The sequence below is a fragment of the Pseudophryne corroboree genome, unplaced genomic scaffold, assembly GCF_028390025.1.
Source record: "Pseudophryne corroboree isolate aPseCor3 unplaced genomic scaffold, aPseCor3.hap2 scaffold_1085, whole genome shotgun sequence".
NCBI lineage: Eukaryota > Metazoa > Chordata > Amphibia > Anura > Myobatrachidae > Pseudophryne > Pseudophryne corroboree.
Genome location: NW_026967711.1, coordinates 47492 through 65142, shown reverse-complemented (window position 1 = coordinate 65142; position 17651 = coordinate 47492). Strand labels below are relative to the sequence as shown.

The following is a 17651-nucleotide window of genomic DNA, read 5'->3' as shown; positions in this document are numbered from 1 at the left end:
CTTACAAAGGTGTTAATCAGAGACTTGGCTTTGTGGACACTTTTCAGAGAACAAATTTGTTAGCATAAAAATAAAGCCAGAAAATGAAGAGCTGTTTAATCACTCAATTGGATTTTTTTGCCAGCATATTTCTTTTTCTCTGTAACCCACTGCTAAATTGTGCTTCCTAGCTGTTTTATAAAATCACTAAATCAAATCTAACTCTGATTACATCAGAGAAGGCCAGGTACCCTACACCATAAGAGGGGGGTTGAAATTTTGACTTGTCTACTTAAAGATCACCAAAATCTGATAACAAGGTCAATTACGTCCCTGGGTGGGATTGAACCACCAACCTTTTGGTTTATAGCCATACACACTAACTGATTGCGCCACAGAGACACTTTGCAAAAGTACATACTGACAAAGGCTAATAAGCATTCATCTAAAACGTTTCCTAGAAAAACTTTAAAAAGTCAATAATCTGGAGAGTTTTTGTAAGATGTTTCTTCCATCAACCAACGAAGAAACACATTGGTACTTTCCCATGATGAGTGAGTGCTTCAGGATCTATTGCACTTACATGTGCAGCAGAGTACAGCAATGGAAGCATGCTGGGCACATAACCCAGAGGTAGGCAGATTGAAACTATCCTCTGCTATATGCATTTTTTTTTTGTTAATTAAAGTAATCCAAAACTGGGATTGATATGTTGGCTCTTTTATTTTTACTTACAGTACAATAACTTTTACCATTTTAATTTGTTTTAATAGTATATTGACAGTATTGTTTTCTTTCAAAAATCCACTTAATTTTCTTTACCCTATTATTAAAATGGTAATTGACAAAAACAAACTACATTGTCACCAGAAGAGCAATACAAAATGTACAAGTGATATATTAAAATCATCTTTCCAGCTTGAATTTCAATGATGCATTGGGGCAACGATTTTGTGAGAAACATTTTCACCCTTAAATAAAGATTTTCTTAATTCCTTACCTGTGTGCTAATTAGATATCACCTTGTTTTCACATTAAACAGACTTCCACATGAGAAAGCAGCAAGGATGCAGTGGCGTTAATGTTTCCTGGTGTCAACCTGTATTATTTCAGTAGACATTGAAATGAGGATGCATCTTGCTGCCTTTCCAATGAAGCAAGTTTAATTTAGTAATAGGTTAAAAACCATCCTTACAAAGGTGTTAATCAGAGACTTGGCTTTGTGGACACTTTTCAGAGAACAAATTTGTTAGCATAAAAATAAAGCCAGAAAATTAAGAGCTGTTTAATCACTCAATTGGATTTTTTTTGCCAGCATATTTCTTTTTCTCTGCAACCCACTGCTAAATTGTGCTTCCTAGCTGTTTTTATAAAATCACTGAATCAAATCTAACTCTGATTACATCAGAGAAGGCCAGGTACCCTACACCAGAACAGGGGGATTTGAAATTTTGACTTGTCTACTTAAAGATCACCAAAATCTGATAACAAGGTCAATTACGTCCCTGGGTGGGATTGAACCACCAACCTTTTGGTTAATAGCCGTGCACACTAACTGAATGCGCCACAAAGACACTTTGCAAAAGTCCTTACTGACAAAGGCTAATAAGCATTCATCTAAAACGTTTCCTAGAAAAACTTTAAAAAGTCAATAATCTGGAGAGTTTTTGTAAAATGTTTCTTCCATCAACCAACGAAGAAACACATTGGTACTTTCCCATGATGAGTGAGTGCTTCAGGATCTCTTGCACTTACATGTGCAGCAGAGTACAGCAATAGAAGCATGCTGGGCCCATAACCCAGCGGTAGGCAGATTGAAACTATCCTCTGCTATATGCATTTTTTTTTGTTAATTTAAGTAATCCAAAACTGGGATTGATATTTTGGCTCTTTTATTTTTACTTAAAGTACAATAACTTTTACCATTTTAATTTGTTTTAATAGTATATTGACAGTATTGTTTTCTTTCAAAAATCCACTTAATTTTCTTTACCCTATTATTAAAATGGTAATTGACAAAAACAAACTACATTGTCACCAGAAGAGCAATACAAAATGTACAAGTGATATATTAAAATCATCTTTCCAGCTTGAATTTCAATGATGCATTGGGGCAACGATTTTGTGAGAAACATTTTCACCCTTAAATAAAGATTTTCTTAATTCCTTACCTGTGTGCTAATTAGATATCACCTTGTTTTCACATTAAACAGACTTCCACATGAGAAAGCAGCAAGGATGCAGTGGCGTTAATGTTTCCTGGTGTCAACCTGTATTATTTCAGTAGACATTGAAATGAGGATGCATCTTGCTGCCTTTCCAATGAAGCAAGTTTAATTTAGTAATAGGTTAAAAACCATCCTTACAAAGGTGTTAATCAGAGACTTGGCTTTGTGGACACTTTTCAGAGAACAAATTTGTTAGCATAAAAATAAAGCCAGAAAATTAAGAGCTGTTTAATCACTCAATTGGATTTTTTTTGCCAGCATATTTCTTTTTCTCTGCAACCCACTGCTAAATTGTGCTTCCTAGCTGTTTTTATAAAATCACTGAATCAAATCTAACTCTGATTACATCAGAGAAGGCCATGTACCCTACACAGCAGCAATTGCCTCCACAAAGTACACAGGGAGCTGAGATGGTGGTTTACAGTGGGGACGAATTGATAATCTGTGAGGAGGGGGATGTACACGGTGATATATCGGAGGGTGATGATGAGGTGGACATCTTGCCTCTGTAGAGCCAGTTTGTGCAAGGAGAGATTAATTGCTTCTTTTTTGGGGGGGGGTCCAAACCAACCCGTCATATCAGTCACAGTCGTGTGGCAGACCCTGTCACTGAAATGATGGGTTGGTTAAAGTGTGCATGTCCTGTTTTGTTTATACAACATAAGGGTGGGTGGGAGGGCCCAAGGACAATTCCATCTTGCACCTCTTTTTTCTTTTATTTTTCTTTGCGTCATGTGCTGTTTGGGGAGGGTTTTTTTAGAAGGGACATCCTGCGTGACACTGCAGTGCCACTCCTAAATGGGCCCGGTGTTTGTGTCGGCCACTAGGGTCGCTAATCTTACTCACACAGTCAGCTACCTCATTGCGCCTCTTTTTTTCTTTGCGTCATGTGCTGATTGGGGAGGGTTTTTTGGAAGGGACATCCTGCGTGACACTGCAGTGCCACTCCTAAATGGGCCCGGTGTTTGTGTCGGCCACTAGGGTCGCTAATCTTACTCACACAGTCAGCTACCTCATTGCGCCTCTTTTTTTATTTGCGTCATGTGCTGATTGGGGAGGGTTTTTTGGAAGGGACATCCTGCGTGACACTGCAGTGCCACTCCTAAATGGGCCCGGTGTTTGTGTCGGCCACTAGGGTCGCTAATCTTACTCACACAGTAAGCTACCTCATTGCGCCTCTTTTTTTCTTTGCGTCATGTGCTGATTGGGGAGGGTTTTTTGGAAGGGACATCCTGCGTGACACTGCAGTGCCACTCCTAAATGGGCCCGGTGTTTGTGTCGGCCACTAGGGTCGCTAATCTTACTCACACAGTCAGCTACCTCATTGCGCCTCTTTTTTTCTTTGCGTCATGTGCTGATTGGGGAGGGTTTTTTGGAAGGGACATCCTGCGTGACACTGCAGTGCCACTCCTAAATGGGCCCGGTGTTTGTGTCGGCCACTAGGGTCGCTAATCTTACTCACACAGTCAGCTACCTCATTGCGCCTCTTTTTTTCTTTGCGTCATGTGCTGATTGGGGAGGGTTTTTTGGAAGGGACATCCTGCGTGACACTGCAGTGCCACTCCTAAATGGGCCCGGTGTTTGTGTCGGCCACTAGGGTCGCTAATCTTACTCACACAGTCAGCTACCTCATTGCGCCTCTTTTTTTCTTTGCGTCATGTGCTGATTGGGGAAGGTTTTTTGGAAGGGACATCCTGCGTGACACTGCAGTGCCACTCCTAAATGGGCCCGGTGTTTGTGTCGGCCACTAGGGTCGCTAATCTTACTCACACAGTCAGCTACCTCATTGCGCCTCTTTTTTTCTTTGCGTCATGTGCTGATTGGGGAGGGTTTTTTGGAAGGGACATCCTGCGTGACACTGCAGTGCCACTCCTAAATGGGCCCGGTGTTTGTGTCGGCCACTAGGGTCGCTAATCTTACTCACACAGTCAGCTACCTCATTGCGCCTCTTTTTTTCTTTGCGTCATGTGCTGATTGGGGAGGGTTTTTTGGAAGGGACATCCTGCGTGACACTGCAATGCCACTCCTAAATGGGCCCGGTGTTTGTGTCGGCCACTAGGGTCGCTAATCTTACTCACACAGTCAGCTACCTCATTGCGCCTCTTTTTTTCTTTGCGTCATGTGCTGATTGGGGAGGGTTTTTTGGAAGGGACATCCTGCGTGACACTGCAGTGCCACTCCTAAATGGGCCCGGTGTTTGTGTCGGCCACTAGGGTCGCTTATCTTACTCACACAGTCAGCTACCTCATTGCACCTCTTTTTTTCTTTGCATCATGTGCTGATTGGGGAGGGTTTTTTGGAAGGGACATCCTGCGTGACACTGCAGTGCCACTCCTAGATGGGCCAGGTGTTTGTGTCGGCCACTAGTGTCGCTTAGCTTAGTCATCCAGCGACCTTGGTGCAAATTTTAGGACTAAAAATAATATTGTGAGGTGTGAGGTATTCAGAATAGACTGAAAATGAGTGGAAATTATGGTTTTTGAGGTTAATAATAATATGGGATCAAAATGACCCCCAAATTCTATGATTTAAGCTGTTTTTTTAGGGTTTTTTGAAAAAAAACACCCGAATCCAAAACACACCCGAATCCGACAAAAAAAATTCGGTGAGGTTTTGCCAAAACGCGGTCGAACCCAAAACACGGCCGCGGAACCGAACCCAAAACCAAAACACAAAACCCGAAAAATTTCAGGCGCTCATCTCTAATTGAAACTATCCTTTGCTATATGCATTTTTTTTTGTTAATTTAAGTAATCAAAACTGGGATTGATATTTTTGCTCTTTTATTTTTACTTAAAGTACAATAACTTTTACCATTTTAATTTGTTTTAATAGTATATTGACAGTATAGTTTTCTTTAAAAAATCCACTTAATTTTCTTTACCCTATTATTAAAAGGGTAATTGACAAAAACAAACTACATTGTCACCAGAAGAGCAATACAAAATGTACAAGTGATATATTAAAATCATCTTTCCAGCTTGAATTTCAATGATGCATTGGGGCAACGATTTTGTGAGAAACATCTTCACCCTTAAATAAAGATTTTCTTAATTCCTTACCTGTGTGCTAATTACATGTCACCTTGTTTTCACATAAAACAGACTTCTACATGAGAAAGCAGCAAGGATGCAGTGGCGTTAATGTTTCCTGGTGTCAACCTGTATTATTTCAGTAGACATTGAAATGAGGATGCATCTTGCTGCCTTTCCAATGAAGCAAGTTTAATTTAGTAATAGGTGAAAAACCATCCTTACAAAGGTGTTAATCAGAGACTTGGCTTTGTGGACACTTTTCAGAGAACAAATTTGTTAGCATAAAAATAAAGGCAGAAAATGAAGAGCTGTTTAATCACTCAATTGGATTTTTCTACCAGCATATTTTTTTCTCTGCAACCCATTGCTAAATTGTGCTTCCTAGCTGTTTTTTATAAAATCACTGAATCAAATCTAACTCCGATTACATCAGAGAAGGCCAGGTACCCTACACCAAAAGAGGGGGTTTGAAATTTTGACTTGTCTACTTAAATATCACCAAAACCTGATCACAATGTCAATCATGTCCCTGGGTGGGATTGAACCACCAACCTTTTGGTTAGTAGCCAGACACACTAACCGATTGCACCACAGAGACACTTTGCAAAAAGTACATACTGACAAAGGCTAATAAGCATTAATCTAGAACGTTTCCTAGAAAAACTTTAAAAAGTCAATAATCTGGAGAGTTTTTGTAAGAATTTTCTTAAATCAACCAACGAAGAAACACATTGGTACTTTCCCATGATGAGTGAGTGCTTCAGGATCTCTTGCACTTACATGTGCAGCAGAGTACTGCAATGGAAGCATGCTGGGCCCATAACCCAGAGGTAGGCAGATTAAAACTATCCTCTGCTATATGCATTTTTTTTGTTAATTAAAGTAATCCAAAACTGGGATTGATATTTTTGCTCTTTTATTTTTCATTAAAGTACAATAACTTTTACCATTTTAATTTGTTTTAATAGTATATTGAAAGTATTGTTTTCTTTTAAAAATCCACTTAATTTTCTTTACCCTATTATTAAAATGGTAATTGACAAAAACAAACTACATTGTCACCAGAAGAGCAATACAAAATGTACAAGTGATATATTAAAATCATCTTTCCAGCTTGAATTTCAATGATGCATTGGGGCAACGATTTTGTGAGAAACATTTTCACCCTTAAATAAAGATTTTCTTAATTCCTTACCTGTGTGCTAATTAGATATCACCTTGTTTTCACATTAAACAGACTTCCACGTGGCGTTAATGTTTCCTGGTGTCAACCTGTATTATTTCAGTAGACATTGAAATGAGGATGCATCTTGCTGCCTTTCCAATGAAGCAAGTTTAATTTAGTAATAGGTGAAAAACCATCCTTACAAAGGTGTTAATCAGAGACTTGGCTTTGTGGACACTTTTCAGAGAACAAATTTGTTAGCATAAAAATAAAGCCAGAAAATGAAGAGCTGTTTAATCACTCAATTGGATTTTTTTGCCAGCATATTTCTTTTTCTCTGTAACCCACTGCTAAATTGTGCTTCCTAGCTGTTTTATAAAATCACTAAATCAAATCTAACTCTGATTACATCAGAGAAGGCCAGGTACCCTACACCATAAGAGGGGGGTTGAAATTTTGACTTGTCTACTTAAAGATCACCAAAATCTGATAACAAGGTCAATTACGTCCCTGGGTGGGATTGAACCACCAACCTTTTGGTTTATAGCCATACACACTAACTGATTGCGCCACAGAGACACTTTGCAAAAGTACATACTGACAAAGGCTAATAAGCATTCATCTAAAACGTTTCCTAGAAAAACTTTAAAAAGTCAATAATCTGGAGAGTTTTTGTAAGATGTTTCTTCCATCAACCAACGAAGAAACACATTGGTACTTTCCCATGATGAGTGAGTGCTTCAGGATCTATTGCACTTACATGTGCAGCAGAGTACAGCAATGGAAGCATGCTGGGCACATAACCCAGAGGTAGGCAGATTGAAACTATCCTCTGCTATATGCATTTTTTTTTTGTTAATTAAAGTAATCCAAAACTGGGATTGATATGTTGGCTCTTTTATTTTTACTTACAGTACAATAACTTTTACCATTTTAATTTGTTTTAATAGTATATTGACAGTATTGTTTTCTTTCAAAAATCCACTTAATTTTCTTTACCCTATTATTAAAATGGTAATTGACAAAAACAAACTACATTGTCACCAGAAGAGCAATACAAAATGTACAAGTGATATATTAAAATCATCTTTCCAGCTTGAATTTCAATGATGCATTGGGGCAACGATTTTGTGAGAAACATTTTCACCCTTAAATAAAGATTTTCTTAATTCCTTACCTGTGTGCTAATTAGATATCACCTTGTTTTCACATTAAACAGACTTCCACATGAGAAAGCAGCAAGGATGCAGTGGCGTTAATGTTTCCTGGTGTCAACCTGTATTATTTCAGTAGACATTGAAATGAGGATGCATCTTGCTGCCTTTCCAATGAAGCAAGTTTAATTTAGTAATAGGTTAAAAACCATCCTTACAAAGGTGTTAATCAGAGACTTGGCTTTGTGGACACTTTTCAGAGAACAAATTTGTTAGCATAAAAATAAAGCCAGAAAATTAAGAGCTGTTTAATCACTCAATTGGATTTTTTTTGCCAGCATATTTCTTTTTCTCTGCAACCCACTGCTAAATTGTGCTTCCTAGCTGTTTTTATAAAATCACTGAATCAAATCTAACTCTGATTACATCAGAGAAGGCCAGGTACCCTACACCAGAACAGGGGGATTTGAAATTTTGACTTGTCTACTTAAAGATCACCAAAATCTGATAACAAGGTCAATTACGTCCCTGGGTGGGATTGAACCACCAACCTTTTGGTTAATAGCCGTGCACACTAACTGAATGCGCCACAAAGACACTTTGCAAAAGTCCTTACTGACAAAGGCTAATAAGCATTCATCTAAAACGTTTCCTAGAAAAACTTTAAAAAGTCAATAATCTGGAGAGTTTTTGTAAAATGTTTCTTCCATCAACCAACGAAGAAACACATTGGTACTTTCCCATGATGAGTGAGTGCTTCAGGATCTCTTGCACTTACATGTGCAGCAGAGTACAGCAATAGAAGCATGCTGGGCCCATAACCCAGCGGTAGGCAGATTGAAACTATCCTCTGCTATATGCATTTTTTTTTGTTAATTTAAGTAATCCAAAACTGGGATTGATATTTTGGCTCTTTTATTTTTACTTAAAGTACAATAACTTTTACCATTTTAATTTGTTTTAATAGTATATTGACAGTATTGTTTTCTTTCAAAAATCCACTTAATTTTCTTTACCCTATTATTAAAATGGTAATTGACAAAAACAAACTACATTGTCACCAGAAGAGCAATACAAAATGTACAAGTGATATATTAAAATCATCTTTCCAGCTTGAATTTCAATGATGCATTGGGGCAACGATTTTGTGAGAAACATTTTCACCCTTAAATAAAGATTTTCTTAATTCCTTACCTGTGTGCTAATTAGATATCACCTTGTTTTCACATTAAACAGACTTCCACATGAGAAAGCAGCAAGGATGCAGTGGCGTTAATGTTTCCTGGTGTCAACCTGTATTATTTCAGTAGACATTGAAATGAGGATGCATCTTGCTGCCTTTCCAATGAAGCAAGTTTAATTTAGTAATAGGTTAAAAACCATCCTTACAAAGGTGTTAATCAGAGACTTGGCTTTGTGGACACTTTTCAGAGAACAAATTTGTTAGCATAAAAATAAAGCCAGAAAATTAAGAGCTGTTTAATCACTCAATTGGATTTTTTTTGCCAGCATATTTCTTTTTCTCTGCAACCCACTGCTAAATTGTGCTTCCTAGCTGTTTTTATAAAATCACTGAATCAAATCTAACTCTGATTACATCAGAGAAGGCCATGTACCCTACACAGCAGCAATTGCCTCCACAAAGTACACAGGGAGCTGAGATGGTGGTTTACAGTGGGGACGAATTGATAATCTGTGAGGAGGGGGATGTACACGGTGATATATCGGAGGGTGATGATGAGGTGGACATCTTGCCTCTGTAGAGCCAGTTTGTGCAAGGAGAGATTAATTGCTTCTTTTTTGGGGGGGGGTCCAAACCAACCCGTCATATCAGTCACAGTCGTGTGGCAGACCCTGTCACTGAAATGATGGGTTGGTTAAAGTGTGCATGTCCTGTTTTGTTTATACAACATAAGGGTGGGTGGGAGGGCCCAAGGACAATTCCATCTTGCACCTCTTTTTTCTTTTATTTTTCTTTGCGTCATGTGCTGTTTGGGGAGGGTTTTTTTAGAAGGGACATCCTGCGTGACACTGCAGTGCCACTCCTAAATGGGCCCGGTGTTTGTGTCGGCCACTAGGGTCGCTAATCTTACTCACACAGTCAGCTACCTCATTGCGCCTCTTTTTTTCTTTGCGTCATGTGCTGATTGGGGAGGGTTTTTTGGAAGGGACATCCTGCGTGACACTGCAGTGCCACTCCTAAATGGGCCCGGTGTTTGTGTCGGCCACTAGGGTCGCTAATCTTACTCACACAGTCAGCTACCTCATTGCGCCTCTTTTTTTATTTGCGTCATGTGCTGATTGGGGAGGGTTTTTTGGAAGGGACATCCTGCGTGACACTGCAGTGCCACTCCTAAATGGGCCCGGTGTTTGTGTCGGCCACTAGGGTCGCTAATCTTACTCACACAGTAAGCTACCTCATTGCGCCTCTTTTTTTCTTTGCGTCATGTGCTGATTGGGGAGGGTTTTTTGGAAGGGACATCCTGCGTGACACTGCAGTGCCACTCCTAAATGGGCCCGGTGTTTGTGTCGGCCACTAGGGTCGCTAATCTTACTCACACAGTCAGCTACCTCATTGCGCCTCTTTTTTTCTTTGCGTCATGTGCTGATTGGGGAGGGTTTTTTGGAAGGGACATCCTGCGTGACACTGCAGTGCCACTCCTAAATGGGCCCGGTGTTTGTGTCGGCCACTAGGGTCGCTAATCTTACTCACACAGTCAGCTACCTCATTGCGCCTCTTTTTTTCTTTGCGTCATGTGCTGATTGGGGAGGGTTTTTTGGAAGGGACATCCTGCGTGACACTGCAGTGCCACTCCTAAATGGGCCCGGTGTTTGTGTCGGCCACTAGGGTCGCTAATCTTACTCACACAGTCAGCTACCTCATTGCGCCTCTTTTTTTCTTTGCGTCATGTGCTGATTGGGGAAGGTTTTTTGGAAGGGACATCCTGCGTGACACTGCAGTGCCACTCCTAAATGGGCCCGGTGTTTGTGTCGGCCACTAGGGTCGCTAATCTTACTCACACAGTCAGCTACCTCATTGCGCCTCTTTTTTTCTTTGCGTCATGTGCTGATTGGGGAGGGTTTTTTGGAAGGGACATCCTGCGTGACACTGCAGTGCCACTCCTAAATGGGCCCGGTGTTTGTGTCGGCCACTAGGGTCGCTAATCTTACTCACACAGTCAGCTACCTCATTGCGCCTCTTTTTTTCTTTGCGTCATGTGCTGATTGGGGAGGGTTTTTTGGAAGGGACATCCTGCGTGACACTGCAATGCCACTCCTAAATGGGCCCGGTGTTTGTGTCGGCCACTAGGGTCGCTAATCTTACTCACACAGTCAGCTACCTCATTGCGCCTCTTTTTTTCTTTGCGTCATGTGCTGATTGGGGAGGGTTTTTTGGAAGGGACATCCTGCGTGACACTGCAGTGCCACTCCTAAATGGGCCCGGTGTTTGTGTCGGCCACTAGGGTCGCTTATCTTACTCACACAGTCAGCTACCTCATTGCACCTCTTTTTTTCTTTGCATCATGTGCTGATTGGGGAGGGTTTTTTGGAAGGGACATCCTGCGTGACACTGCAGTGCCACTCCTAGATGGGCCAGGTGTTTGTGTCGGCCACTAGTGTCGCTTAGCTTAGTCATCCAGCGACCTTGGTGCAAATTTTAGGACTAAAAATAATATTGTGAGGTGTGAGGTATTCAGAATAGACTGAAAATGAGTGGAAATTATGGTTTTTGAGGTTAATAATAATATGGGATCAAAATGACCCCCAAATTCTATGATTTAAGCTGTTTTTTTAGGGTTTTTTGAAAAAAAACACCCGAATCCAAAACACACCCGAATCCGACAAAAAAAATTCGGTGAGGTTTTGCCAAAACGCGGTCGAACCCAAAACACGGCCGCGGAACCGAACCCAAAACCAAAACACAAAACCCGAAAAATTTCAGGCGCTCATCTCTAATTGAAACTATCCTTTGCTATATGCATTTTTTTTTGTTAATTTAAGTAATCAAAACTGGGATTGATATTTTTGCTCTTTTATTTTTACTTAAAGTACAATAACTTTTACCATTTTAATTTGTTTTAATAGTATATTGACAGTATAGTTTTCTTTAAAAAATCCACTTAATTTTCTTTACCCTATTATTAAAAGGGTAATTGACAAAAACAAACTACATTGTCACCAGAAGAGCAATACAAAATGTACAAGTGATATATTAAAATCATCTTTCCAGCTTGAATTTCAATGATGCATTGGGGCAACGATTTTGTGAGAAACATCTTCACCCTTAAATAAAGATTTTCTTAATTCCTTACCTGTGTGCTAATTACATGTCACCTTGTTTTCACATAAAACAGACTTCTACATGAGAAAGCAGCAAGGATGCAGTGGCGTTAATGTTTCCTGGTGTCAACCTGTATTATTTCAGTAGACATTGAAATGAGGATGCATCTTGCTGCCTTTCCAATGAAGCAAGTTTAATTTAGTAATAGGTGAAAAACCATCCTTACAAAGGTGTTAATCAGAGACTTGGCTTTGTGGACACTTTTCAGAGAACAAATTTGTTAGCATAAAAATAAAGGCAGAAAATGAAGAGCTGTTTAATCACTCAATTGGATTTTTCTACCAGCATATTTTTTTCTCTGCAACCCATTGCTAAATTGTGCTTCCTAGCTGTTTTTTATAAAATCACTGAATCAAATCTAACTCCGATTACATCAGAGAAGGCCAGGTACCCTACACCAAAAGAGGGGGTTTGAAATTTTGACTTGTCTACTTAAATATCACCAAAACCTGATCACAATGTCAATCATGTCCCTGGGTGGGATTGAACCACCAACCTTTTGGTTAGTAGCCAGACACACTAACCGATTGCACCACAGAGACACTTTGCAAAAAGTACATACTGACAAAGGCTAATAAGCATTAATCTAGAACGTTTCCTAGAAAAACTTTAAAAAGTCAATAATCTGGAGAGTTTTTGTAAGAATTTTCTTAAATCAACCAACGAAGAAACACATTGGTACTTTCCCATGATGAGTGAGTGCTTCAGGATCTCTTGCACTTACATGTGCAGCAGAGTACTGCAATGGAAGCATGCTGGGCCCATAACCCAGAGGTAGGCAGATTAAAACTATCCTCTGCTATATGCATTTTTTTTGTTAATTAAAGTAATCCAAAACTGGGATTGATATTTTTGCTCTTTTATTTTTCATTAAAGTACAATAACTTTTACCATTTTAATTTGTTTTAATAGTATATTGAAAGTATTGTTTTCTTTTAAAAATCCACTTAATTTTCTTTACCCTATTATTAAAATGGTAATTGACAAAAACAAACTACATTGTCACCAGAAGAGCAATACAAAATGTACAAGTGATATATTAAAATCATCTTTCCAGCTTGAATTTCAATGATGCATTGGGGCAACGATTTTGTGAGAAACATTTTCACCCTTAAATAAAGATTTTCTTAATTCCTTACCTGTGTGCTAATTAGATATCACCTTGTTTTCACATTAAACAGACTTCCACGTGGCGTTAATGTTTCCTGGTGTCAACCTGTATTATTTCAGTAGACATTGAAATGAGGATGCATCTTGCTGCCTTTCCAATGAAGCAAGTTTAATTTAGTAATAGGTGAAAAACCATCCTTACAAAGGTGTTAATCAGAGACTTGGCTTTGTGGACACTTTTCAGAGAACAAATTTGTTAGCATAAAAATAAAGCCAGAAAATGAAGAGCTGTTTAATCACTCAATTGGATTTTTTTGCCAGCATATTTCTTTTTCTCTGTAACCCACTGCTAAATTGTGCTTCCTAGCTGTTTTATAAAATCACTGAATCAAATCTAACTCTGATTACATCAGAGAAGGCCAGGTACCCTACACCATAAGAGGGGGGTTGAAATTTTGACTTGTCTACTTAAAGATCACCAAAATCTGATAACAAGGTCAATTACGTCCCTGGGTGGGATTGAACCACCAACCTTTTGGTTTATAGCCATACACACTAACTGATTGCGCCACAGAGACACTTTGCAAAAGTACATACTGACAAAGGCTAATAAGCATTCATCTAAAACGTTTCCTAGAAAAACTTTAAAAAGTCAATAATCTGGAGAGTTTTTGTAAGATGTTTCTTCCATCAACCAACGAAGAAACACATTGGTACTTTCCCATGATGAGTGAGTGCTTCAGGATCTATTGCACTTACATGTGCAGCAGAGTACAGCAATGGAAGCATGCTGGGCACATAACCCAGAGGTAGGCAGATTGAAACTATCCTCTGCTATATGCATTTTTTTTTTGTTAATTAAAGTAATCCAAAACTGGGATTGATATGTTGGCTCTTTTATTTTTACTTACAGTACAATAACTTTTACCATTTTAATTTGTTTTAATAGTATATTGACAGTATTGTTTTCTTTCAAAAATCCACTTAATTTTCTTTACCCTATTATTAAAATGGTAATTGACAAAAACAAACTACATTGTCACCAGAAGAGCAATACAAAATGTACAAGTGATATATTAAAATCATCTTTCCAGCTTGAATTTCAATGATGCATTGGGGCAACGATTTTGTGAGAAACATTTTCACCCTTAAATAAAGATTTTCTTAATTCCTTACCTGTGTGCTAATTAGATATCACCTTGTTTTCACATTAAACAGACTTCCACATGAGAAAGCAGCAAGGATGCAGTGGCGTTAATGTTTCCTGGTGTCAACCTGTATTATTTCAGTAGACATTGAAATGAGGATGCATCTTGCTGCCTTTCCAATGAAGCAAGTTTAATTTAGTAATAGGTTAAAAACCATCCTTACAAAGGTGTTAATCAGAGACTTGGCTTTGTGGACACTTTTCAGAGAACAAATTTGTTAGCATAAAAATAAAGCCAGAAAATTAAGAGCTGTTTAATCACTCAATTGGATTTTTTTTGCCAGCATATTTCTTTTTCTCTGCAACCCACTGCTAAATTGTGCTTCCTAGCTGTTTTTATAAAATCACTGAATCAAATCTAACTCTGATTACATCAGAGAAGGCCAGGTACCCTACACCAGAACAGGGGGATTTGAAATTTTGACTTGTCTACTTAAAGATCACCAAAATCTGATAACAAGGTCAATTACGTCCCTGGGTGGGATTGAACCACCAACCTTTTGGTTAATAGCCGTGCACACTAACTGAATGCGCCACAAAGACACTTTGCAAAAGTCCTTACTGACAAAGGCTAATAAGCATTCATCTAAAACGTTTCCTAGAAAAACTTTAAAAAGTCAATAATCTGGAGAGTTTTTGTAAAATGTTTCTTCCATCAACCAACGAAGAAACACATTGGTACTTTCCCATGATGAGTGAGTGCTTCAGGATCTCTTGCACTTACATGTGCAGCAGAGTACAGCAATAGAAGCATGCTGGGCCCATAACCCAGCGGTAGGCAGATTGAAACTATCCTCTGCTATATGCATTTTTTTTTGTTAATTTAAGTAATCCAAAACTGGGATTGATATTTTGGCTCTTTTATTTTTACTTAAAGTACAATAACTTTTACCATTTTAATTTGTTTTAATAGTATATTGACAGTATTGTTTTCTTTCAAAAATCCACTTAATTTTCTTTACCCTATTATTAAAATGGTAATTGACAAAAACAAACTACATTGTCACCAGAAGAGCAATACAAAATGTACAAGTGATATATTAAAATCATCTTTCCAGCTTGAATTTCAATGATGCATTGGGGCAACGATTTTGTGAGAAACATTTTCACCCTTAAATAAAGATTTTCTTAATTCCTTACCTGTGTGCTAATTAGATATCACCTTGTTTTCACATTAAACAGACTTCCACATGAGAAAGCAGCAAGGATGCAGTGGCGTTAATGTTTCCTGGTGTCAACCTGTATTATTTCAGTAGACATTGAAATGAGGATGCATCTTGCTGCCTTTCCAATGAAGCAAGTTTAATTTAGTAATAGGTTAAAAACCATCCTTACAAAGGTGTTAATCAGAGACTTGGCTTTGTGGACACTTTTCAGAGAACAAATTTGTTAGCATAAAAATAAAGCCAGAAAATTAAGAGCTGTTTAATCACTCAATTGGATTTTTTTTGCCAGCATATTTCTTTTTCTCTGCAACCCACTGCTAAATTGTGCTTCCTAGCTGTTTTTATAAAATCACTGAATCAAATCTAATTACATCAGAGAAGGCCAGGTACCCTACACAGGACAGGGGGATTTGAAATTTTGACTTGTCTACTTAAAGATCACCAAAATCTGATAACAAGGTCAATTACGTCCCTGGGTGGGATTGAACCACCAACCTTTTGGTTAATAGCCGTGCACACTAACTGATTGCGCCACAAAGACACTTTGCAAAAGTACATACTGACAAAGGCTAATAAGCATTCATCTAAAACGTTTCCTAGAAAAACTTTAAAAAGTCAATAATCTGGAGAGTTTTTGTAAAATGTTTCTTCCATCAACCAACGAAGAAACACATTGGTACTTTCCCATGATGAGTGAGTGCTTCAGGATCTCTTGCACTTACATGTGCAGCAGAGTACAGCAATGGAAGCATGCTGGGCCCATAACCCAGCGGTAGGCAGATTGAAACTATCCTCTGCTATATGCATTTTTTTTTGTTAATTAAAGTAATCCAAAACTGGGATTGATATTTTGGCTCTTTTATTTTTACTTAAAGTACAATAACTTTTACCATTTTAATTTGTTTTAATAGTATATTGACAGTATTGTTTTCTTTCAAAAATCCACTTAATTTTCTTTACCCTATTATTAAAATGGTAATTGACAAAAACAAACTACATTGTCACCAGAAGAGCAATACAAAATGTACAAGTGATATATTAAAATCATCTTTCCAGCTTGAATTTCAATGATGCATTGGGGCAACGATTTTGTGAGAAACATCTTCACCCTTAAATAAAGATTTTCTTAATTCCTTACCTGTGTGCTAATTAGATATCACCTTGTTTTCACATTAAACAGACTTCCACATGAGAAAGCAGCAAGGATACAGTGGCGTTAATGTTTCCTGGTGTCAACCTGTATTATTTCAGTAGACATTGAATTGAGGATGCATCTTGCTGCCTTTCCAATGAAGCAAGTTTAATTTAGTAATAGGTGAAAAACCATCCCTACAAAGGTGTTAATCAGAGACTTGGCTTTGTGGACACTTTTCAAAGAACAAATTTGTTAGCATAAAAATAAAGCCAGAAAATGAAGAGCTGTTTAATCACTCAATTGGATTTTTTTTGCCAGCATATTTCTTTTTTCTGCAACCCACTGCTAAATTGTGCTTCCTAGCTGTTTTTATAAAATCACTGAATCAAATCTAACTACATCAGAGAAGGCCAGGTACCCTACACCATAACAGGGGGTTTGAAATTTTGACTTGTCTACTTAAAGATCCCCAAAATCTGATAACAAGGTCAATTACGTCCCTGGTTGGGATTGAACCACCAATCTTTTGGTTAGTAGCCGGACACACTAACCGATTGCGCCACAGAGACACTTCCCAAAAAGTACATACTGACAAAGGCTAATAAGCATACATCTAGAACGTTTCCTAGAAAAACTTTAAAAAGTCAATAATCTGGAGAGTTTTTGTAAAATGTTTCTTCCATCAACCAACGAAGAAACACATTGGTACTTTCCCATGATGAGTGAGTGCTTCAGGATCTCTTGCACTTACATGTGCAGCAGAGTACTGCAATGGAAGCATGCTGGGCCCATAACCCAGAGGTAGGCAGATTGAAACTATCCTTTGCTATATGCATTTTTTTTGTTAATTTAAGTAATCAAAACTGGGATTGATATTTTTGCTCTTTTATTTTTACTTGAAGTACAATAACTTTTACCATTTTAATTTGTTTGAATAGTATATTGACAGTATAGTTTTCTTTAAAAAATCCACTTAATTTTCTTTACCCTATTATTAAAAGGGTAATTGACAAAAACAAACTACATTGTCACCAGAAGAGCAATACAAAATGTACAAGTGATATATTAAAATCATCTTTCCAGCTTGAATTTCAATGATGCATTGGGGCAACGATTTTGTGAGAAACATT

The 17651-nt window shown here is 38.2% G+C and overlaps 5 non-coding genes across 5 annotated transcripts; all 5 read right to left on the bottom strand.

The window, feature by feature from the left end:
- Positions 1-307: 307 nt before the first annotated feature.
- On the bottom strand, positions 308-381 carry TRNAY-AUA (transfer RNA tyrosine (anticodon AUA)). The gene has a single exon. It is a non-coding gene; the product is annotated as a tRNA-Tyr (tRNA).
- A 5385-nt stretch (positions 382-5766) lies between these two features.
- TRNAS-ACU (transfer RNA serine (anticodon ACU)) lies at positions 5767-5840 on the bottom strand. The gene has a single exon. It is a non-coding gene; the product is annotated as a tRNA-Ser (tRNA).
- Positions 5841-6912: 1072 nt separating this feature from the next.
- On the bottom strand, positions 6913-6986 carry TRNAY-AUA (transfer RNA tyrosine (anticodon AUA)). Its single transcript has one exon. It is a non-coding gene; the product is annotated as a tRNA-Tyr (tRNA).
- Positions 6987-12371: 5385 nt separating this feature from the next.
- On the bottom strand, positions 12372-12445 carry TRNAS-ACU (transfer RNA serine (anticodon ACU)). Its single transcript has one exon. It is a non-coding gene; the product is annotated as a tRNA-Ser (tRNA).
- Positions 12446-13517: 1072 nt separating this feature from the next.
- Positions 13518-13591, bottom strand: TRNAY-AUA (transfer RNA tyrosine (anticodon AUA)). Its single transcript has one exon. It is a non-coding gene; the product is annotated as a tRNA-Tyr (tRNA).
- Positions 13592-17651: the final 4060 nt, after the last annotated feature.